General features: G+C 43.7%; 1 protein-coding gene and 1 long non-coding RNA gene across 6 annotated transcripts in view; one reads left to right on the plus strand and one right to left on the minus strand.

The window, feature by feature from the left end:
• Positions 1-23,712, minus strand: part of APP (amyloid beta precursor protein) — a 232,371-nt gene that overhangs the window by 136,475 nt on the left and 72,184 nt on the right. The gene's annotated exons all lie outside the window — the stretch shown is intronic.
• The window catches only part of LOC310901653, a 56,680-nt gene continuing 34,334 nt past the window's right edge, over positions 1,367-23,712 (plus strand). The window contains exons 1-2 of one of the 2 annotated variants that reach the window (XR_014585977.1): positions 1,367-1,480; positions 2,069-15,538. This is a non-coding gene — a long non-coding RNA (uncharacterized lncRNA). Of the gene's footprint in view, positions 1,481-2,068; positions 23,433-23,712 lie in introns of those variants that run through there. The other variant, XR_014585978.1, reaches the window with a different exon arrangement.

Raw genomic sequence — 23,712 nt, forward strand, 5'->3', positions numbered from 1 at the left:
TGCCGGAGCAGCAACACACTCTCCCGAAAGCTGCCGGAGCAGCAACACACTCTCTCGAAAGCTGCCGGAGCAGCAACACACTCTCTCGAAAGCTGCCGGAGCAGCAACACACTCTTCCGAAAGCTGCCGGAGCAGCAATACACTCTCCCGAAAGCTACCGGAGCAACAACACACTCTCCCGAAAGCTGCAGCAACACACTCTCCTGAAAGCTGCAGCAACACACTCTCCCGAAAGCTGCAGCAACAACACACTCTCCCGAAAGCTGCTGGAGCAACAACACACTCTCCCGAAAGCTGCAGCAACAACACACTCTCCCGAAAGCTGCCGGAGCAGCAACAGCACACTTTCCAGAAGCTGCCGGAGCAGCAGTGTGCTTTCCCAAAAGCTGCCGGAGCAGCAGCGTGCTTTCGCAAAAAGCTGCCGGAGCAGCAGCAGCACGCTTTCTACATACCAATAATACCTGGTGCTGACCCTTCAGCACAAACCAATACAGTTACCAATGCCGAACCTGCAGAGCTTTCGCTCTGTCTAACGGACGGCGCCTAGGCTTACCCCGGGAGCTCCCTGCCCAACCGAGCGTGGCTTTCGCCGCGTCTGACCGGCAGGCTTTCCCAACCAAATCGGTACCGAATACCCAAAGTTGAAAGCACCTTTGCTTACCACTCCAGTGGTACGTCGTGAGCAGCGGAGGTCGGTCGTGGTCGACTGCTCCCCGAGAATCCCTCGGTGCCGGCTGGAGCGAAACCGAGACACGATCCGCCTCAGCAGTGCCCACGCTGTCCCATCTGGGTCGCCAAAATGTTAGCGTAGCAACCACATAACCACCAAGTGATTATATGAAGGTGCTTTATTCAGCGCTGGAAGCCGGGGCAGGTGCCCAAATCTGGCTTCAAGTCCCGTTACTTCCCAGCCGTTATTTATACATACAATATTGCGTCAGGTATACATATTCATTACAGGTTGCAACATCAGCCTCGCTTTTCATTCTAATTAGCTCCCCTCCCCTTTGCACATGCGTGGCGCACTCTGGTGGTCGTCCAGGTGGTCGTCCAGATGAAGTAAGGAGTCTTCCTCTCCGCTAAACTCTTTCGCCTTTCTCACTCGACGCATGCTCCCTCCGCTCCTTGGTTCTGCTTCAACTCATTTCATCATTTCCAGGCCCTTATCCAAGGTCAGGTTGTACCTATTCCCTCCCAGGGTTCCCCTTCAACGATTCCTTTAAATGTTCAGTGTACTCCCTAGGTTTCCAGTATACATAGATTACTTGATAATGTAAGTACATTTAATAATATTTAATTATACCGTATGATCCATCACCTGAGAAACATTAATAGAACATCCATTCGATTCTCCCCAACACTAACAAGTGCACTGATCACATCTCAAAGCTTCTGCCACAAATGCGAGAATATTTGTTGCAGTCATAGCCCTCTCCCCCCACGATTCAGTAACGCTGACGAATTTCCTAAAAATACGTAGGTGTTGTGGTTTAACCCGGCTGGCAGCTAAACACCACACAGCCGTTCGCTCACCCTCCCCCCTCCCTCTCTGGGATGGGGGAGAGAAACGGGAAAGTGAAGCCTGTGAGTTGAGATAAAGACAGTTTATTAAGACAGGAAAATAATAATAACAATAATAATAATAATAGTGATAATGGTAATAGTATTAACAATAATAATGTGTAAGAAAACAAGTGATGCACAATGCAATTGCTCACCACCCGCTGACCGATGCCCAGCCTATTCCCGAGCAGCCGGCCCCCCCACCCCGGCCAGCCACCCCTATATATTGTTTAGCATGACGTCAGATGGTATGGAATACCCCTTTGGCCAGTTTGGGTCAGCTGTCCTGGGTCTGTCCCCTCCCAGCTCCTGCTGCACCCCCAGCCTGCTCGCTGGCAGGACAGAGCGAGAAGCCGAAAAGTCCTTGGCCTGGTGTAAGCACTGCTCTGCAACAATTAAAACATCAGCATGTTATCAGTGCTCTTCTCATCCTAATCCAAAACATAGCACCCTACCAGCTACTATGAGCTACTTAACTCTGTCCTAACTGGAACCAGGACAGTAGGGAACTGCAGGAATAACAAAAACTCTGGAGATGTCAATCTGGATAGCTTGTCTCCATCCTGCCTCAGTCACAAAGCTCCTATGTGATGCCATGCAAGCAAAAATCTTTTCACCTCCTCCCACAACACCCTTAATTGCTTCGTGTTTCCCTCCCTTCTGTTTCTCTCCCCTCTGTTCTCTGCGGTCCTGATAGAATTTGCTTTCCCTGTTGCCTTCTTAACAGGCAATCAGACCCACTTTTTTACTTTTCTCTCCATTATCACAGTAGTCCTGCTTGACAAACCTATAATAAGACATGGCCGACTGCTCTGCAGGGCTGGTGAATGCCTGGTAGATTGAAGCCCAGCTGTTTACAGTGTAAAAAAGATGATGAAGTGAAAGATGACACCTGTGGGTGGTTGCTGCATTTATTTATTTTTCAAGGGATTCCAAGTCTCATCCTAAACTTACAATGGTATGTCTAGCCAAAACAGATCTTCCACGGAGATATAGAAACAGAAGGCAATGAAAAGCTGCAAGGTGCTGAGAACCAGGGCCAGCTAGAAGTCTTCTCGATTCTGCATGCGGCAGAACAGAAGGAACTAATGGACTCCTCTGACAGGAAGACACAATCAGTGAAGAATTTACCAGAAATCTCTAGATCTACCCGAATAAGTCAGCGGAATTCACAAAAGGGAAAAATCCAGAGGGGGAAAAAAAAAGAAGAAAAAAAACAGCACTGGAAAATTCTAAGGAATATATCTGAAGCGTGAGAGGCTTAATGAGACCATTTTGTGAAGATTTAATAAGATTTTATAAAGATTCCATAAGCAGAACCTTGTGAAAGTGAGCATTTTTGAAGCACGCTGGACCGCAACCAACTTAGTAGAAAAATCGGGAGAGAAAATTGCATGGTGGTAGCTTCAAAGATAATAGCACTTTTAGTCCACAAGACAGTACGTGCACTCAGGCTATTTACACAGCGCTGTCTGGAAGATGCAGTTACATGCCTGCTATCACAGGCCTGCTGCCATTCCCTCTGAAAAGCATCCCGTCCCTGTCCCTGCACAGCTTTTTACAGCAAGCTTCGGTGAAAGAAAGACAGTAACGTTATTCCTCAGAGCACTGACCACCTCAGCCCTGAAAGAAAGTGCAAGGGACAAGAGAGAAGAGCATCTTCACCTTCTGTGCCCCCAAAAGTTGCTCTGGAAAACAAGACCATAGCAATCTGAAGCATTTTATTTGCAAATATTTCTTCTGCTTGAAAACAGCTGACATTTTTTTCCACACTAAAGCACACATATCCCTGGTCAAGCAGGTAGCTTTGAAATACAATGTGTGGTGGATTGGGTTGCAAGAAATGGAAAAGGAAAGGGAACGAACTGCACCTTGTATGCTGAAGGTACACACCACCTACTACCGGAACGGTACAGCAGGAAAGACTCCAAGAATTTGGTAATGCCTCACTTCTCTTACCAAAGTAAAATTCCCTGCTCCTATCCTGCTTTTTGTGACAGCACTACATACAGAGCAATTCTCCATCACCTGGTGTTTAAATGCATTTACATGAAGGCCTTTTGCTCTCCACATCTACTTCTTTTCCCAGTGCTTAGCTAATGGAAGCCCTCATCAAGCATCTCCCTGGTCCTCAGACAGTAGCCACTGAGTCAACCTGGTAAAATATGAAATATACCTCCACAGATAACCTCAAGTATTTGAGGAACTGGTTGAAACAAAGCTTTTCTTTTTCAAGGGGCCGATTTCTTATACTCTTTCACCTGGGGTTGAAGAAACAACATTTACCTGGACTCTCTAACCCAGAAAGGCTCAGGAGGAGAAAACAGGAAGGCTACGCTGGCCTCAGCAAGCACACGGGTGCTGCATGTGTTCGTGGTAAAGGACCACCCATCACTGCAAGGACCAATTTATTCAGGACAGAAAAGGGATGCTGCACAGCCTAAACAATCTCCACAGGAGAATCAACTGTCAAATCTTGAGACACTGGTAATAGAAAAAAAAAATCAAGGATACTAAGAAAAAGCCTGAGGTGGAGATTATTATTTTATCTTTTAAAAACTTTACCATTTTCAGGCTTTAAATTGCTTTTGTTTTTCTTTTTTTGGTACGTCTGAAAATGTTAATTGCCTCCTGCCTTGTAATCTTCTAGCTGTTCTGAGGTTCCCTTTATTCCCTGTAGTCACGTGAACAAATCCTCTCATAATTATGCACCTCCGTCAGCACTGATGAGCTCCCTCCCCTACAGTTCTGCTCACATCACCACTAGATGGGACATCCAGTAACAGAGCACGGTGTGGGTCAAGCTCTGACCAAACACCGAAAAACCCTGCAGAGCAAGAAGCTGCTCGTGGCAAGAGAGTACAGGTAGCTCCCAGGCCCTTGTCGAGGGCCATCAGTTCCCAGGGCAGGTGGCAGAAGCCAGCAAAGCGGCTCGGGACACCACCAGCCACGTCTCCCTTCATCTGGTTCTCCAGTGGCAAGGGGACCGCATGCCCCGTCCAGACCTTGTGCTTGTGGCAAGAGCTGGGGCAGCCATGACAGGGTGAGGAGCTTGGCCACGGCGATGGAGAGAAGACAGATGAGGGCAGCTGAGGAGAGTCAATCTCCTTGTGACACAGGTTGTTAACTCTGGAGAAGAGGAGGCTCAGGGGAAACCTCATTGCTCTCTACAGCTACCTGAAAGGAAGGTGTGGGGAGCTGGGGGTCTGCCTCTTCTCACAGGTAACTAGCAATAGGACTAGAGGGAATGGCCTCAAGTTCTGCCAGGAGAGGTTCAGGTTGGAAATGAGGAGACATTTCTTCTCAGAAAGAGCAGTCAGGCACTGGAACGGGTTGCCCAGGGAGGTGGTGGAGTCACCGTCCCTGGGGGTGTTCAAGGAAAGGTTGGGCCTGGTGCTTAGGGACATGGTTTAATGGGTGACACAGGTGGTAGGGGGATGGTTGGACCAGATGATCTTGGAGGTCTTTTCCAACCTTAGTGATTCTGATTCTACAACAGGGTTGGCACATGCTTTTCCTAAATACTTTTTAGTTTACAGTAGGATTTTAGCCTTGGGTGTGCGTGCTGGACCTCTCCAGAGCTCTCTCTTGCACCGCAGCAGTTTCCCATCTGCACGGACATTTGTCAAGAGGCTGCCAGCACCAGTCAGGCAACACAAGGAGAAATCGCCCCTGTTCAGCTGCGACTGCTTTCAACCCCTATGTTAAACACCCACGCAATGTAGGAAAGCCCTGTGAACCACTCCCAGGCTTATTCAAGGCAACATTTGCTCTTGGTTGTATTCAGCAGCATTACAGTGAAGTTGGTTTTCAAAAATATCCAAAAAAAGAACAAAAGCTAGCAGCTTTAAAAAAGAATAATAATAAAAAACTTCTGAGAAATTATTATAAAAATTGCATACACTGATTCAATAAATGAAAATGATTGATACTGCAGGACCTATTTTAATGATCTTTCTCACATGCGAGTATCAAATAAAACTTCGTGATATTTCTCAAGAGTGGATACATTCCAAATCTGAAGAAATCACATCTTCGTGAACCTTATTTTTCCCTCAGCTGCCTTCAGGTTTTTCCAAGCAGTAGTATGGCTGAATTTCAAAACATATTATACTTTATAAATGCTGCTGAATACATGAATTTTAACAGCCTAGCCATTAACACCACATTCTGCTGCTGCCGAGACGCATGACAAGCTGAACGGCGCTTGTTACCATCCCTGCTCCCTCTCTCGCAGCAGGCAGCAGACATGTTTTGCAGCAAGATCTGTGAGTGCAAATCTCCAAGCAGTTTAAAATTTTGTGCCTCCCTTCTGGTTGAAGTGACACTTACCACACTTCATTACATAAGAGCTACTTGAAAAATGGGCTCCAAATCGGAAACAGCATACTGTAAGAGGTAATTAGATTAATTAATTTACTAATGCATTACTTATTTGTACCAGTGATTGGCTGAAGACACCAATCAAATGGTAAGATGGCAAAGAGACAGGATGCTTGGAAACAATTCAGCACTACTGGGGACCAGTAATCCCACCATGCTTGCCTTTATTATATGTTTAAATGTTTCCTGTGGGCAATTCTTGGTAATTTGGGTAAAGCCAGTATTAGGAGCAAAACTAGAGAAGGCCCTACTACACTGACGTCTACAAGGGGTAATGACCATAAGCATATAGATAGGCGGAAAGAATTGAAGTGTTACATATAGCTTTATGGCTTGGTCACCAAAAGCTATTTCAAATGCTAGTATTCCAGTGAGAAACCAGATTCCAAATAAGGAAACATTTACTGAAGCAACATTTCAGTTTTTTGTTTTCCTTCCCAAACACCTTCGTACTGCATGTTTCATTATAAAATTCAGACTCTTTTTGCTTCAGCAGTAATTTAATTCAGTTGTTGCTCTCGCTCTCTTCTGGCGAAGAACAGAAACCGCTATAAAATCAAGTCAGACTGTAATTGTTTCTGCAATAGCATCTTGTTCAAAGGTTCTGATGAGTGAATAAATAACTGCATTAAGCAGCAGTTGAAGACCAACTTAGCAGAAATACCTTGATGATTATTAACAGCCTAAGCAATCACTTCCCATAATACCACTGAGCCCTGAATATTTTATTTGCTGAGACCAAACTTCCATTCAAATTGTCATTGCCCGTGGGTGAAAGACTTCACTGTGTTACCAATGACCTGGGAAAACAAGAAACCACCTTCAGGCTTTGCAAAGTTTACAGGTAAGCAGAGTAGCAACTACCTGCCAAAATGTGTTTTCGCTCTGTATATAGCAAAGCCTGTACTCATCTTGCAGTAAGGGCGGCAGCGTGGTCTGGCAATCCATCTACAGGGTGACTGGGATGAGACAGCTTGGGACAAGGAACAGAACCAACCCAAGTACGGTAACTCAAGGAAGCTAAAGATAAGCACACAGGTTAGACTAAATGCAAGATTACAGTTCTGTATTCAGTACAGAACTAAATTTTTTTATACTGTATTTATAAAACACTAATTATAAGCAATGGGCAACTGATAAACATTGTCGTTACTTCATGCAAGTAAGGACAGTTCTAAATGTTTTTGAGTATTATGGCAATACAATATAGAAAACCTCCCTGAAACAGCTCATATATTGGTTCTCCAAAGAAAGTCTTCATGGTCAGAAACTTCAAGCTGTTTGATTGATTCATAAACCAGATTCTGATACAGGATTCAAAGCAAAAATTGAATGATGAATGATTGACATAGCTTTCATGGATCACAGATCACGATCCAGAGAATTACAGGCCAGTCCATTTCACTTCAGTCTCGTAGAAACTCATGGAGCAAGTACTCCTGAATGTCATTTCTGAGCACAGGGAGATGATGATGATGATTTGCAATAGCCAAAACAGATTTAACAAAGGTAAATCATGCTTGATCAACCTGACTCGCCTTCTAGGATAAAATGGCATGATTGGTGAGTAAGAAAATAAAGGCAGTAGATGCTGTCTGCTTTATTTTTAGCACAGATTTCAATAGCATTTCCCTCTTCAATAGCAACACCTTTGAATCCAAGTTGAGATGTTATGGTTTGGAAGGATGGACTACTAACTGGGTGAAGAACTGAATGTAGTGTCAAGCTCAATGGACAGTGAGTGGTTCATGATTGTACTCCACGTGAAAGGAAATAACAAGAATACCACAGGGATCTATCTTGGCACCTCTTTTGTTTAATGTCTCTGTCAATGGTATGGGGGGCGGGGTGGGTAGTCAATATGCTTGCAGGCAGAGCTGCCATTCAGAGGGACCTAGACAGCTGGAGGAATGAGTTGACAAAGACCTCATAAAATTCAACAGAGACAAATGCCTGGCCCTGCCCCTGGGAAGAAAAAAGCCCTGGCAATGATACAGACTGGAAAGTGGCCAACTGGAGAACAGCTCTGCAGAAAAGGCTCAGATGGGCAACTGCAAGCTCGCAGTATGTCCTGACAGCAAAGACGGCCAGTGGTGTCCTGGGCTGTATGAAGAAAAACAAGTACAGTAGACTGAGGGAAGCAATTAACCCCTTCTACTTTGACACTGATTAGACTGCATCCAGAATACTGTGTCCGACTTTGGGCGTACAAGAAAGACAGTGATGAGCTGGAATGAGTTCAGCAGAGGGTCACTGGGATGGCTGAGGGGGGTTGGAGAACTGGCCTGTGAGGAGAGACTGAGGGAGCAGAGCTTGCTCAGCCCAGAGGAGGAATGGCTTCAGGGCAGCTACCGCCTGCCTGCTCACACCAGTGGGGACATCACCAAGACACCAGCAGGAGCTGCTTTGCAGGGGGGCACTGCAGGAAGAGTCAGCAGCTGTTGTTTGAGACAGGAGACGTTCTTAGTGGATATACGGAAACAGAAGTCACAGGGATAATTAAGCAGGGAAAAAGCTGTCACAAACATAGCACCATACAAGATACTATGAAGAAAATCAACTCCATCCCAGCCAAAACAGCACAAGCAGCCAAGAGCTGTTGTTGTACAACACTGTCCTCAGAGGTTTTCAAGACCAGGCCAGACAAAGCCCTGCATAGCCTGGTGCAATTTGGTATCAGCCCTGCCTTGAGCAGCAGATTGGACTCAAAGGCCCTTTGCTATCTGAGTGCCGAACAGTTCTGTCCATTTGTTTTGTATGGGGAGGCTGAAAAGACTTCAGGGATATGGATAAGGTTTGCCCGTTTTTTCTGTTATCTATCCCAAAGAAGGGTAAACGATGGCTTAGTCAACTTTATGGACAGACAAAACACAACAGTCACAATGTCAACATCACATGCTTAAGTCACATGTTCCCGGGTGAGGTTTCTTGCGCCACTTTATTAGCTCATTACCTTGGCTAACAAGGAAGACAATACGTTACTTTAGAAAAATCCCCTGTCTTACCAGGTATACAAACTTTTGGATCAGCTCCAGACGTTAGAAAAGTAGTTATAAAAAAATAACACAAATGCAGTTACTGGATTGTAACATAAAATATACTAACAGGATACAGGATTCTGCTCACCGAGATCCAGTTCTGCACACACCACTTGAAGGGCAGGATGTGAAAGTAATGGCTGCTACTACCATGGGATGAGTTGTTTTTATTAACTAAAAGGCAAAAGCTCTGTATCATCACTAATCCTCCCATGAGAGCACACGATAACTGAGAAGTCAGTGTAGCATACTTTCAGCATTGGGGAAAAGTCAACAATTTCTGTGAATGTGCAACGCCATGTAAATATTTAATGTAAAGATTACTACTTCCAAAAAAACCTATTTAATGACAAAAATGTTTCTCTCCAGTTCTCATTTACAAAATTAACCCCAGTGATCACAACACTGGTAATCAAGAGCTGGTAGAAGATGGTCGTATTTTACCAAGTGGTCAGTTCCAACCTGTTTTATTTAATTTCTCTTCCTTGTACATATGAGTCATTGTGGACAGGAACCAACTCAGGATTAACACGCGAGATCATGTTCTATTGAGACCTGAATCCTGACCTCAAGGACTAATATAAACAGTAGGTTACAGGAAATACTGAGGGCAACATGCTAAAACAACATTTGCTATTTGCACAGACTTTATGTTCAGAAACACTGCCTAATGTCCAAGTCTAATCCACAGTATTAGAACATGGATTTTTTATTCAAATACCTTGTATTACATCAATAGATTAAAAAAAAAAAAAGAGTAAATGGATTTTAGAGTAAGATGAACAACCATAAAGAAGACAGTAAACTGAACAAGAGCAGTAAATATATCATATTGTAGACCTACAGCAAGGATGGCCAAATTAGATTGAATAAATCAAGACTAACTACTGGGATGGAACATTTTGTAATGTAACTGAAAAGGTCAATAAAAGCTTATTGTTTAGAATTAAATCCCTCACAGATTTCTGCTCCTAGTCAAAAGTGCCTAGCTTAACCATCATTGAAAAAAATCTAAGGGCAAAGCATCTGTCTCAAGTATGTAAGACAAAACAAGAATGACATTAAGGAAATCAAAATCGACATATTATGGATCTTTATATACATCTTTGACAGAATAAAAGCCACCAAAATAAGCTGAAACACATCTTACAAGTTCCCACACAGAGGGAAAGGTAAGGTGGTCAAATTGTCTCCTACGCAATGCTCAGGAGAACCCAGATTCCATTTGGATGGAATTATACGTGACACCAGGCGGACAGCTTAGAAGGCTATGTTAGTAACCAGAATTAGCAATGAAAATTTCAAAAGCCACAGATGAAAACATCTATTACTCTGCCCAGTACTTCCAATGTTGGCAGTGAGGCAGCATTCAGATAGCTTTCTAGCTGTGTTGGCAAATAAGAACCGAGAATATACACAGAAGAGGGTGCCATCATAACATTCACTACTAACATGCTGGTGGTGCTGCTTCTTCCCACACAAGTGCCTCTGCTCCAGCTGCTCAGGAAGTTGACCTCTCAATGTTCCTGTTTAAGTCCAGCAGAGGAGATACCTTGTTCATAAATCCATATGGTACACTCAGACCAGGAGGGACAAAACAGGACAGCAGGTGAGCTGGCTTTGCAATCCAAATTGTTAACAAGAAAAATTTCACATAAATAGAATTTATCATTCAGATAAGAATTATACAGACTCTGCCACAGTTAAACCCCCTCTTAAATATATCACTTGGACACCATTGCCTGACCAAGGTTTCAGACCATGGCTGTCTCACATGTAGAAGATGTTCAAGGCGACTCCCTCTCAGAGAGGTGTGCTGGAGCAGGGACTGCTCCAGCACTTCTTGCAGCATGGCTATTCTTGTTCAGAAGTCTTGAACCTGCCATGTCAGAGGAAAGGGTAAGGTGAACTGAAGTCCCAGTTCAGCAAAACAAGCACTTTGCCTCTCATTTGGTAGAATTCATTTTTTGAAGTACTGCTTAAGGCAATGTCAATGATCTCTTCAGCGGGTTTTTCCCCAAAGGTGCTATTTTATCTCCAGCTACTCCAATCGTGTGATAAACAAGTCTTTAGAGAATAATGGAAAATTCTACTTAAAAAAAAAAAAAAGAGAGAGAGAGAGAGAGAGAAGCTACAAGCACCAGTGTCCCAAGAATATATTGTCTATTGACGACCAACTTCCAAGAGGACTGCCTGGGCACGAGAGGTAGTCCCTATCACCTAGTGAGGCACACAAACCAAGACAATACAGCAAAGACACCATTCAGACTCTTTCCTGTTGACACCAGCAGAATTTTTGGGCAACGAGCAACCTTGTAACACCCTGCAAGCTGTGAAAGAGGGGAAGGGGACAATGGGAAAGAGTTGGCACCTCAAAGCACTGAGAAGGCTCACAGCAAGGCATTCTACCTGTCTCCAATTCTCTTATCTGAATTAGCTGGCCTCAGCAGAGCGCATACTATTTTAGAATACGTTTTTCTTAAGAGCTTTACCTCTGATAATGTGCAAAAAAATGCTCTAAATTGATTCTGTTGTAACAGACCAGATAACAGTAATTGCACACAGCCAACTGTTCATACATAATAAAAGCGGCATTAGAGTTTAACTTAAAATTACATATTGCATTTTTATTAGAACTTAAAAGTTCCTCTTGAAACACCTTGACACAGAAGACATTCTGTAAATTACGAGGGCAGTTACATAACTGAAATTTGAAATAAAACTTTACAGCTGCCTACCATTTTACAGAGCTTAACAAAAAGGAGAGGTAGATAAGACTTCAGTATCACTCCTTGATAATATGCGAAATTAACTTGGGGGATCACTGTTAGCTAATAAACGGGAGCAAAAGAAGTACCAAAAAGGCAGAGGTAGGCTACAGAAAAATCATTAGATTACGATTCAATCAGACTTTAACCTAAGTATCTAATTTCCCAAACTAACAGCACAGAAAAAATGTATCAGTGTTTATGATTTATATAACAGGAGAAGCAGCATGAAAGATTTATTACTTCACTTTGATGCTCTATAACAACAATATGACAGTGATTTACATGTTACATTTTCTATTTTCAAAGTCAGCCCAATATTTAAGAATATAAAACCCAAGATAACCAGCAAAGAATACTCCAGGGTAGCCAAATGCTTCATGGGCCACTGATGAGCACAGGAACTTGCATCTTCAAAAAATTGTGATTAATGTAGATGTTGTTTCAGATTGGCTTAGGGCAACCCAGGTCAATGTTTCTCTCAGAAAAGAGTGGCTCCATGCTTTCTCCTTCCCCAGCTGCACCCCCAGCCTGCTCTCCTGCCAGCATTATCACATCTGTGACCTTGTTATCAGCAAGATCAGGCTCCTGTTTTTTTAAGACCCCCCCAGTGAAAGGCAATTTGGGGATTATTTATTTAATTAGCTTGGCTCACATTTCAAGCTGCTTGACAGCTGATCTTGGCTGAACTGAGACAAGCTTCAAGAGGAAGGCTGAAGGACAGGCAGTAGAAAGACTAAGTCAGATCCATCAAACCCTGAATGCTTCTTCCAACTCTGCTCTAGCAAAGCAATCAGGGATGGCTGTTGGCCTTCCTGTGGTACTGCAGATATCATAAAATGGAAACCCTGCCCAAAAGACTTCATTTCTTCCCTGACTGAAGAAAAACAAGCTTGGTCATGTTATGAAACAGATGTAATAAAAATTGCTTGACATACAGGGAGCAGAATTTGAAGTCAACTGCGGAACTTACAAAGGATTTTAGTGAAAGAAGAAAATCTTCCTGCAGATTGTTCTTCAATAGAGAAAATTACACACAAAAAAACAAACAAACAAAACAAACAAAAAACCACCCAGGACACACCACAAACATATTTAGTAAACATATTTAGTACAGGCTGAATAAACAAATCTCAGGAAGTAGGTAAAAGGGAACAGCTCCAAATGTAGCCTTATGTGCATGTAGTTTATCATTTCTCATTTGTACTGTATGAAAACATACAGGCTTTTCAATCATAGAGCAGGACACTACTGTGTTACACATAAGGAAAAACCGTAAGAAGGTAGTCCTTTTCCCAGTAGGTTGGAATCTTTGTTCAGTGGACTGGTTCCAAATAGCTGTAGCCAGGGGGCACTGATCTTAATTAATCAATAAGCTTTTTAACGGATTATGAACACTCATCAGGGGAAAAGGATAGATTGAAAAAACAATAGATACTCAGAAAATGTGTCCTAGGTTAAGCTATAATAAAAACACATCATATAGATGACCAATTCAATGAAAAACAGCTATGGGAAAAACTAAAACAAAACCCATCTCCTTCAAAGCACACAGGATCAGACTTCCTAAGAAGCAGACACTGCTTATGTATTCACCAGAGTACCTTCTGCAAAAAGAACTAGAAGCTGGTATTACAACAGAGTCGAAATTAATTTGTGTTACCAAAAATTAACTCTGATATCAAGTTGTTATGATTCAATTTTCTGTTGACCTAGTTCTGATGATCTAATAAAAAAATAGGGTAATTCAAATATTTTACACATCAAGAACTTACTGACAAAGCCAATGGGAGTAAAACTTCAAAGGTATTAATGTAGAAAGTAAATAATTTCTAATAATCACAATCTTCTTTCGTTATCCCTAGCACAGGTTTTCACTGTCTTTCAGCATTTCAAACTGAACAATTAGGAAGCATTTTTAATGGCCACGTTAAGTACAACAGGTTGAGTACAGAACTAAGCTACAACTCTTAGCTATCAATTCTGCATTTGTATTTTTATTTTAGGTGTGCACACAAAAAAATCTTGGGTGGGGAAAAAAAATCAGCAGGTTAGAAAGAAAAGTTATGACTGTCATTGTTTTGGAAATTAATTCATATGTTCCACTAAAATTGAAGTACTTTGTATTAGCTTCAGGTGCACATATTTAACTGGAACAAAGTCCTCTTTAAGTTCCCTTAGCGATCATCGCAAAAAATTTTTACATGGTTCTGACCATATTAAAAAACCCTGCTACTATTTACCAACCTGGAGGTCAGTAGGAAAGTTCAACACTTCTAAACAAAGTTTAAATCCACAGTGAAAGCACAATACAGAGGTATTCATATGTTCATTAATACTGATGAAACCACTCAGGAGGAAAGACTATACTGTAATCACTAAATCAGCAGCAATTCTTCAAGCTAATGGAGTATCAAAGACATTTGCTTTAATTTTGTTAACAAGCAGGCTGCTGGTACTATTAAGTATTATGCTGGTATGTTCGATGCGTAAATAGATGGAGTTTAGAAAGTTCGGGACCACGCCAGCCATTTGTAACTGCTTTGCAGAGACAGATTTTGAGTTCCACCACTTTGCCTACACTGGCATGCTTCTTCATCATTAACCAAGGAAGGCACAAACATAGAAAAGCAGCGTCCAGCCCCTCTCAAGTAAAACCAATTAAAGTCTTCTCATGACGAATAAATACATAAATAAAACTGTCCCATCGGTGGCTCCCTGCCCCATCCAGCTCCTCCGCCCCCATCCTGGCCTCTTGCTCTCTTCCTGGCCTCTGCAGCTTCCCAGCCCTCACCACTCCTATGTTTTCCCTCCCCTTCCATTTAATCTCCCCATCAAGAAGGAGGGTGAGAAAGGAGGGCCTTGTAACCCAGCACAACATCCTGGGGTCTGCTGGAGGGGGAGCAGAGACCTACTGTGGGTTTCAATTGCACGGCCAGAGCCTGTTCACCCATCGCTGTAGCGAACTCGGTGTAAGAGAGGAAGAGGTATGTACATCCCGCGTTAGCTGACTGGCCCAGTAAGCAGAAAAGTCTCAAACAGACTCAAAATGTGTCCTTAAAAAAAGATATTGCCATTCAATTTCTTTTGAAAGAGGGGCAGGATGGAGGGCTGCTTGCTTTGCTCTACTCAGCTCTCGGTTTTCAGGGCTGTGGATAAAAGTTATGTTCAAATCTGAGGAGTTTCGAGAGAAACAAACTTTTCTATTTTCCATTGCAGAGGTCTTCCACGAGAAGATAAAAAGCTGCAGTTGAACACAAAATGTCTCCTGTCACACAGTATTTTTTGCTTTGAATCGCTGTCTGTAAGTACAAGTTTTCGTGTGAACGAGTAAGGAACCCCAGGGGAATTCCTGCTTGCATGACAAAGACGCCTGCAATTGTGGTTAAGAGACTAGAAGTGTTGAGGCATGTTTGACCTTCAAACGTCAGCATGTTCATCTTACGAACATTTTGGATGTTTGCACAACCGTGAAGCGCTGCGACTGCTTCCCTAGGGACCCACCCCGAGCGCAGCCATCAGTCCAGCGGGAGGAAGGCTGGTGTCATCCCAGCACCGCTCCGCGGGTGCTGCCCTGCAGCCCTCGAGTCCCAGCCTCACATTTCGTGGGGACGCTGCCGGGTGCGAGCACAGCCAGCATGCCGATCCTCCTCTTCGTCCTGAGGCTGCAAGGGACGAGATCTATCAGATGAACATGAGCTAGGCCTGAGTGCACTGAGCAGAGCCCGGTAAGGCTGCCGTGCCTCCCCCTTTGCCAGCTGTGGACAATTTATCCTTTGAGGGCAGGTAAGTAACGAGGTGCTGCGCTGTCACATCGTAAGTACTATCTTTATCAGTCCTTTTAGCCTGAAGGGCAATGTGCCCTAAATGACGAATTCTTCACTGAAAATTAACCAAGTTCTTTCCTACACTTAAAGTAATTCTGCAAATTCTTTTCCAAGGTTACAGATGAGCTCCTGGAAACAAACTTTCCCCCAAAAGTCAGGCTATCCACTAAAGTTGAGAATGTAAAGGCAGATTTATCAAGAAATGCCTGAAGCCTATTAACAAAGGACAAAATATATTTCACAGAAAAACACTTAAGTTACTAAAACCATTTTTTCTCCGTCTCAATTAAAAAGGCAAATATGGTGATTAATTCCTACCAGTCTTCTGACAACCCAAACCAAATACATATAACTGCTTGTTACAGTTCACAGATCGTTGTTCTTGCTACAGTTAGCATAGTAAGAGAGTTGATAACTTGCTAGACCTTAAAGGAAGCTGTAGCAAGGTGGGGGTTGGTCTATTCTCCCACGTGCCTGGTGACAGGACGAGGGGAATGGGCTAAAGTTGTGCCAGGGGAGGTTTAGGTTGGATATTAGGAGGAACTTCTTTACCAAAAGGGTTGTTAGGCATTGGAATGGGCTGCCCAGGGCAGTGGTTGAGTCACCATCCCTGGAGGTCTTTAAAAGACGTTTAGATGTAGAGCTTAGGGATATGGTTTAGTGGAGGGCTTGTGAGTGTTAGGTCAGAGGTTGGACTGGGTGATCTTGGAGGTCTCTTCCAACCTGGATGATTCTGTGATTCTGTGAAAAGTAGTTCTGATGTCTTGCTGCAAGTACTGTGACCAAGAAATACCAAACCTAGAAATCACTTTAGAACTTAAATTCAAACAGGTATTTAAAAACTACAGCTCAAGTCTAAGCAGCTGTCCCACAAGACTTTGGCAATACAGTTTCAGTAGCATCACTCCTAACCAAGGGGCTCCTTCCCAAGTTCTGCGTACTGCCACAGCTTTTTCTCCTCCGGATTTCAAAACCTGAAGCATTATTACTATGTCTTTCACACTTGTATTGAGTTGCAAGGTAGGATTACATGCACAGGAAGAACAATGCCAGCACTTAAAAATGAGATGACAATGTTCTTTCATCCTGCCTGTAAGACAATGGTCTTCAAATATAGACTAAAGAAATTTTCAGCTCAGCTGACATTATAAGCCATGTACACAATAGAAACAGTGGAGGAAAAAGAATTCTGACCTTAGGGATTTAAGTTTCATGGATTTTTTAAAGGAGAATTAAATGCAGCAGTAAGGAAACTGCACCCAGAGAGCGGTGGTCAATGGCTCTATTTCCAGGTAGAGGCTGGTGACAAGTGGTTTCCCTCAGGGGTCTGTCTTAGGACCAATACCGTTTAGTATCTTTATCAGCAACATAGACAAGGGGATCGAGTGCACCCTCAGCAAGTTTGCAGATGACACCAAGCTGAGTGTGCAGTTGATACCAAAGAAGGAAGGGATGCCATCCAAAGGGACCTGGACAAGCTTGAGTATTGGGCCCATGTGAACCGAATGAGGTTCAACAAGTCCCAGCGCAAGGTGCTGCACCTGGGTTGGGGCAATCCCAGACATGTGCACAGTCTGGGAGAAGAACTCACTGAGAGCAGCCCTGCAGAGCAGGACTTGGGGGTTCTGGTGGATGAAAAGCTTGACATGAGCCAGCAGTGTGCACTTGCAGCTCAGAAGGCCAACTGTGTCCTGGGCTGGATCAACAGAGGACTGGCCACCAGGGCAAGGGAGGTGATTGTCCCCCTCTGCTCTGCCCTTGTGAGGCCCCACTTGGAGTGCTGTGTCCATGTCTGGGACCCCCAGCACAAGAAGGACGTGGACTTGTTAGAACAGGTCCAGAGAAGGGCCACAAAGATGATCAGAGGGCTGGAGCACCTCTCCTACATAGAAAGGCTGAGAGAGATGGGGCTGTTCAGCCTGGAGAAGAGAAGGCTCTGGGGATAACTCATTGCAGCTTTCAGTACTTCACAGGGGCTTATAAAAAAGATGGAGAATAACTTTTGCTTGAGCAGACAAGGACAGGACAAGGAAGACTAGTTTTAAACTGAACAACAGAAGATTTAGATTAGATGTTAGGAAGAAATTTTTCACTCAGAGGGTGGTGAGGCACTGGAACAGGTTGCCCAGAGAAGCTGTGAGGTCTGTGAGCCCTGGAGGTGCTCAAGACCAGGTTAGATGGGGCCCTGAGCAACCTGATCCAGTGGGTAGTGTCCCCGCCTATGGCAGGGGGGTTGGAACTAGATGAGCTTTGTGGTCCCTTCCAACCCAAACCATTCCTATGATTCTATGAAGCATGGAACTGAAGATCTGCATTTTTCACCGAAAAAGGGAAGCAACAGATTTAAAATCACAACTAATATTAAAACATTAATTGGATACCATCATCGGGGAAACCGATGACCATTTTCAATATTCAAGATAAAGTCATCTATTTTAGAGAAGCATCAGGTCTTACAGCAGTTGTTTGGTTATATGACAAACAGAGAAACAGCATCGTTCTTCAGTGCAAATGAAGCAATATCAAACAACCCCTCAGACCCTGTCTGTAACTGTCACAATCAAGACTGCTTTAAATGAAGCCATTTTTATCACAATTTGTTGCTAGCAAAAATATAAAGGAAAAGCTAAGTTCAGGCAATTATACCTTTCTTCACATTGGATGAAGTACTGACAGATGGGGAAAAAAACCTTCCCACTGAGAACATAAAGCATACTTTTGCTATGACAAAAGATTTTTTTTTTTTTCCTTAAGTGCTACCTTGCCTTTGTGCTAGAGCAGACTAATCACAGAGCTCTCAGGAAGCATCATAGGGTATCTCTCTATTTTCCTGGCTCAGGTAGCATCAAGTGAGATGTGAAATAAGATGATAGGGAACAAGTGGCAGAGCTGATGAAAAGCTGGGAAGAGGACAGAAGTAGGACTGGATGGATAGCGGATGCTGAGAGGAAGAGGAAGCATTTAGAGGAGATTGATGCTAAGCTAGGAAGAGGATTACTCAGAAAGAAAAGGAGAGGAGAAGAAACAGCAGTGCCTCAGGTGAGGAGACATGAGTAGAATGGTGATGGACAAGACAGTAGGGCCTGGTGAGTCATAGAAGTGAGCAAGGCTGAAAAACAAATTGAGAGAGACTTAGTAAGAAGAGCAAGACAGGGATATGAACCCTTAGAGAGGTAGAAAAGCAGCAGGTTAGAGGGAACAACAGAGCTGTGAATTCTGATAATGCACTCTGACAGTGGAAAGGAACCCATGAAAGCATGAGAATGCCTATCGCAGATGAAAAGAACTTTCAGCTTAAGTGCACAACAGCAGGTACCTACAACAACATCCAAAAAGGGTGTACTTGTAGCGTATAAAAGCTTACAGGGGTATTTCCTCAAGACAATGTTTTACCACCAGTTCCACAGATCTTGAGGTCCCTAACACCTGCTGGGTTATCCTGTGGTGAACTGTCCTATTCTTTGTTTTTAACCTCTGCAGGCTCTCAGCACCTGCAAGATTCCGTGGCAGAGAGGTGAGGAGCTCACATGCACACTGTTCAATAAACCACACAATTGTACAACACCCCCGTTTGCCTGGAGCCTGAGGCCTGCTAGTCTCATTTGATAATCTGAGGTCTCATCTTGGAAGATGGTGTGAATGACCATCCCTCATCCACCTTCTCCCCTCCAAGCTACTCGTGACTTAGCAGAGCACTGTCAGAGCCTCCAGGCGTCTCTTTTCTATGCTGTAAATGTCTCATCTACAGTGTCATTTCTTCTATAGGAGATGCAACCTATTCAAAGTGCTCATCAATGCTCTTTAAATTGCTCAATTTCTATCACATACATCTTAAGAGGAAGACTAGAACTGCACACTGTTCACAAATACATGAAAATTCACAGTGGAAACAGTGGCACAGTTATATTCTGAGTTGCCATCCAGAGGGACCTTAATAGGCTTGAAAGGTGGGCCTGTGCAAACCTCACGAGGTTCAACAAGGCCAAGTGCGAGGTCCTGCATCTGGGCCAGGGCAATCCCAAGCACAAATACAGGCTGGGCAGAGAATGGACTGAGAGAAGTCCTGAGGAGAAAGACCTGAAGACCTGGGGGTGTTGGTTGATGAGCAGGTCGACGTGCTGGCAATGTGCGCTCGCAGCCCAGGGTAGATTCTAAACTAAAAAGGGTAGATTCGGATTAGACATTAGGAAGAAGTTCTTTACTATGAGGGTGGTTGGGCACTGGAACAGGTTGCCCAGGGGAGTTGTGGATGCCCCATCCCTGGAAGTGTTTGAGGCCAGGTTGGAAGGGGCTTTGAGCAACCTGGTCTATTGGGGGGCATCCCTGCCCATGGCAGGGGGTTGGAATTAGACAATCTTTAAGGTCCCTTCCAACCCAAACCGTTCTGTGATTCCATGACTTACTCCCTGCTCCTCTCCTAACAATTCCTAGTGCTGCTGGTTTTGGCAGTAATGAACCAGTATTTTCACAGAGCTACTAATGCCTGAGGTCTCATTCCTAAGTAGTTAGGGGCTACTCATAGTAACACCATATCCACTAAGATAAATCTATGTTGTGATTCCCCCATGTACACTACCTTTATTGCATTGATTTTCTCTTGCCATTTTATCTCTAGTCAATCAATATCAGAGACCCACCTGAAACTCTTCACAGATTGCTTTTATTAATTCTACCCTAAATAACTTAGTGACTCCAGCAAATGGGTCATCACACAATTTACCCTCTTTTCCAAATCATTCACAAGTATTTTGTATGTCACAGGCAGAAGAACTGATCTCTTTGAGATTCTTCTACTAGTGACCTTTTTCCACCTTGAGGATGGACCATTAATTCCTACTTTTTTTTTTCCTTATTTAGCCACATAAGAGATTTCTATTCCATGGTAGATTAATTTCTTTAATAGCTTCTGGTAATGGACCTTGATACATTTCTTTTGAAAAATTGAAGTAGACACACTATCCATTTGCCTATCTACTCCTTTAAAAAAAATTAAAGTGCCTTTTCCTCAATACCATACTCAGTGGCAAACCCAATATTCCTAAGTGCTTAGTGCTTCAAACCTTCCCCCCCGCAAAACAGACTTTATGAAATGCATTTCCAGGATCTTCCCTAGAACCTTTACAAATATACAGTGATTCCCATGACTCTTCCTTTGCAGTTAATGAATCTCATCAATCAGACCAGAATGTATTTAGGATGAAATTTTATCACGGCTTTCAGTTAGGTGGCAGAAAACTGTAGAAAGATGCTCCACATGTAAATCAATTTATTGACACGTGATGAGATGTACACTTCCCTTCCTCCTCCTCTCCCTATCTTTCCTTCCTGAATGGCTAGGCAAACAACAACCTTTAATTAGCAGAATTCTCCCACGGCAAAATTAAGTACTGCTTGCTGGAGGAAACACCCAAACAAGGATGAATCAGCTCTGTGGCACCACAAAGATCCTCAGATGAAAACGTCCCATTTCATCTGTTCCAAAAGCCGGGTGTGTACAATGAACAAGGTATGAAACCTATGCAGTGGCTTCATACATTGTTCACAGGTTGCATGTATGTGAACGCACATGTCAATCAAGAACCATGTATGTGTATACTTCATGAAGACTTGTGTGCATGCATAAGTACACATGCATGCTGCTTCAAGTGTTTTTAATTTGGAGCCAACCACTAACATAACTTTGAAGTTTCCCCCAGCCCTTCTCCATCCTTCTAACTATAAAAAGGGATGGACAGTCCTTACCTCATGACCTTTATGAAACTAAAACTGTCTCCAAAGCACTCAGGCAAGATGAGAGAAACTTCTGAGGGGAAAATTGGTTTTGTCTTCAGGCAGGGTTTGAATGGCAAGCACTGCATAAGGCTGAGGGACCTGCTGAGCCAAAAGGCAGGAACAAAATATCACAAAGAGCATTAGGAGCACAGCACTGGCTGGGTACCTGTGCAACCTCAGCCTCTGAAGCACAGCTGGCACAGAGAGGGCCAAGATAAGGTCACAGGGGCTACCTTAGCTTTCTGATTTCCCAAGTTTTGAGCCCTTAACTTTTCAACCTTACCAATACTCCCTCAGCACTACCTTTTGTGGTGAACTGTTCTTATATAAAGCACTGAAGATAAAGTAGGAATGCTTGACATTCAGGCAACTCAGATAGAGTTACAAGAGACAAAAAACTTAGTCCAGCCAAACTATTACACATTTCAAAACAACCTGGGCTTTTTTTTTTTTTTTGAAAAAATATTTACTACGATTTGTAATGCTTTAATAGGTGGCTATTAACAAGACCTCCACGTATCCGTGACAGCTTCCTGTGAGCTGTTCTTCAGGTGTATACACCACCTGCTCTGGTTTATTTTCTGCATTTTAAAGAAGCAAATATAACGCTTATTTACAATATTTACTTCCAAGTACATTATTTTACTGCTTCAGGAGTAGACTTGCAGAAGTGTTTTGTTCAAGATCTCCAACAGGTTTTGTGTTTTGTCTTATCCCACAAATCTATTTCTCATTAAAATCTTACTCCAGTCACCAAACAAATAAAACCTGTGTTCACCCTAAAAATGGTCAGAAATACACCAGCTCAGATTCATTGCTTCTGGGCTAACTGTACAAAAGTATGGTGTTTTACATTTACTCTTACACATGAAGGCGCATTCTGGTCACCACCAGCACACTAATTGTGCTTCACGTCTTCACTTCAAGGTTTCCGAGGCTCCAGCTCGAATTTGGCTAACAAACAGCTGAATCAATGTTTGGCAAAAGTGAGGAGGTGGCAGACCTGTGACTGACTAAGGAAGTTCTCACTTGCCTGGTGGGTGCATTCATTCAGGATTTCTCTGCCCACTCCCCACCTCTTCCTCTAGCAGATGGTATTTTGTCCCCTGAAGCACGCCAAAAGCCACATTAATGATTTATACAGTCCTTGGAAAGGCACAGCCATAAACCAAGAGACATTGCAGCCACTAAGAACTACAATGAAAAGATAATCTCCTCATTGCTTGTGAAAACCATCAGTAAGCCTGCTGATACTTAGCAGCCACCTTCTTTACAACAGAGGTTGACCATAAAATTCAGGCCGAGTTCAGGTATACAAGGAAAAACACTTCAACTCGATAAAGCATGTCAGGCCATGCTCTTAATTACGCTGCTGCAAAGCAGGGCATTCAGGAGCACACTCGATGAAGAGGCCCAGATTTTGCTGCAATTAGCTCAGCAGCAGGGACATGGGAATAGGAGGAGATTCAGACTGCCAGCACAGCGCCGAGGAGCTGTCGGCCCGCCAGCCAAGCGTGGTTTTGGGTCTGTGCAGGGGCCTGGCGAGGTGGCACCTGGAAGAGGTAGCCCGAGCCCAGGCCATGGTGCAGTGGGGGAAGGCAGCAGGGGAAGGCAGCGTGCTCCCACACCTCGCTGTCCCTCAGGAGATGCACCCGGCCTGTGCCGGCAGGGCTCTCCTCCACCTACCAGTACCATACCAGATATACCACTGGCAGGCAGAAATATTGTCCGCTAGGGAGAAAAGAGCAGATATGAAAGGATTTCTCTCAGCAGCACTGCAATGAAGAGTTGTGCCTTTCATTGCACCCTAGGTTTCTCTGCCCGCGGTCTCCTTGCTGAGCAATTCAAGCTGGCAGTCTTCTCTGAGTTTTCTCTCCCTCTCGTCAGCTAGCACTGTCAGAAATCTAGACGTGATGCAGTCATGCAGGCTGAAAATAAGCGTGTTTTATATTTTAGGAAAAGAGTATGGCATGAGGCTTGCCTGCATCACTCCTGTGGCAGAGTAAAGATGGCGGCAAGCTGGAGGCGGGCAGCTAAACCAACAGTGACAGAGAAACTCTGTGACAATTAATGTCATTCCGCTGATTAGGTGCTGCATGGAAAAGCCAGTGGAGAGCTCTTCCAAGCTGTCTGTAAGAGCAGCTTTGCCACTGCAGCTGGAAATAGGCCCACTAGGTAGTGGCTGAGAGAAAACAACAGGCAGTACTGCCAGGTAGCAGCAGCAAACAGGCATTTCACATGCTCATGTGTACAAATCCCACAGTTAAAATCGCAAGTAGACTACCAGATGAACCAGAAACAGTTGTGCTGTCAACTATATATTTATTTAAATGATTTATTCCAGGCATAACCCTCATGTTT

This window comes from Anser anser (genome assembly GCF_964211835.1).
Source record: "Anser anser genome assembly, chromosome: 1".
NCBI classification, from domain to species: Eukaryota; Metazoa; Chordata; class Aves; order Anseriformes; family Anatidae; genus Anser; species Anser anser.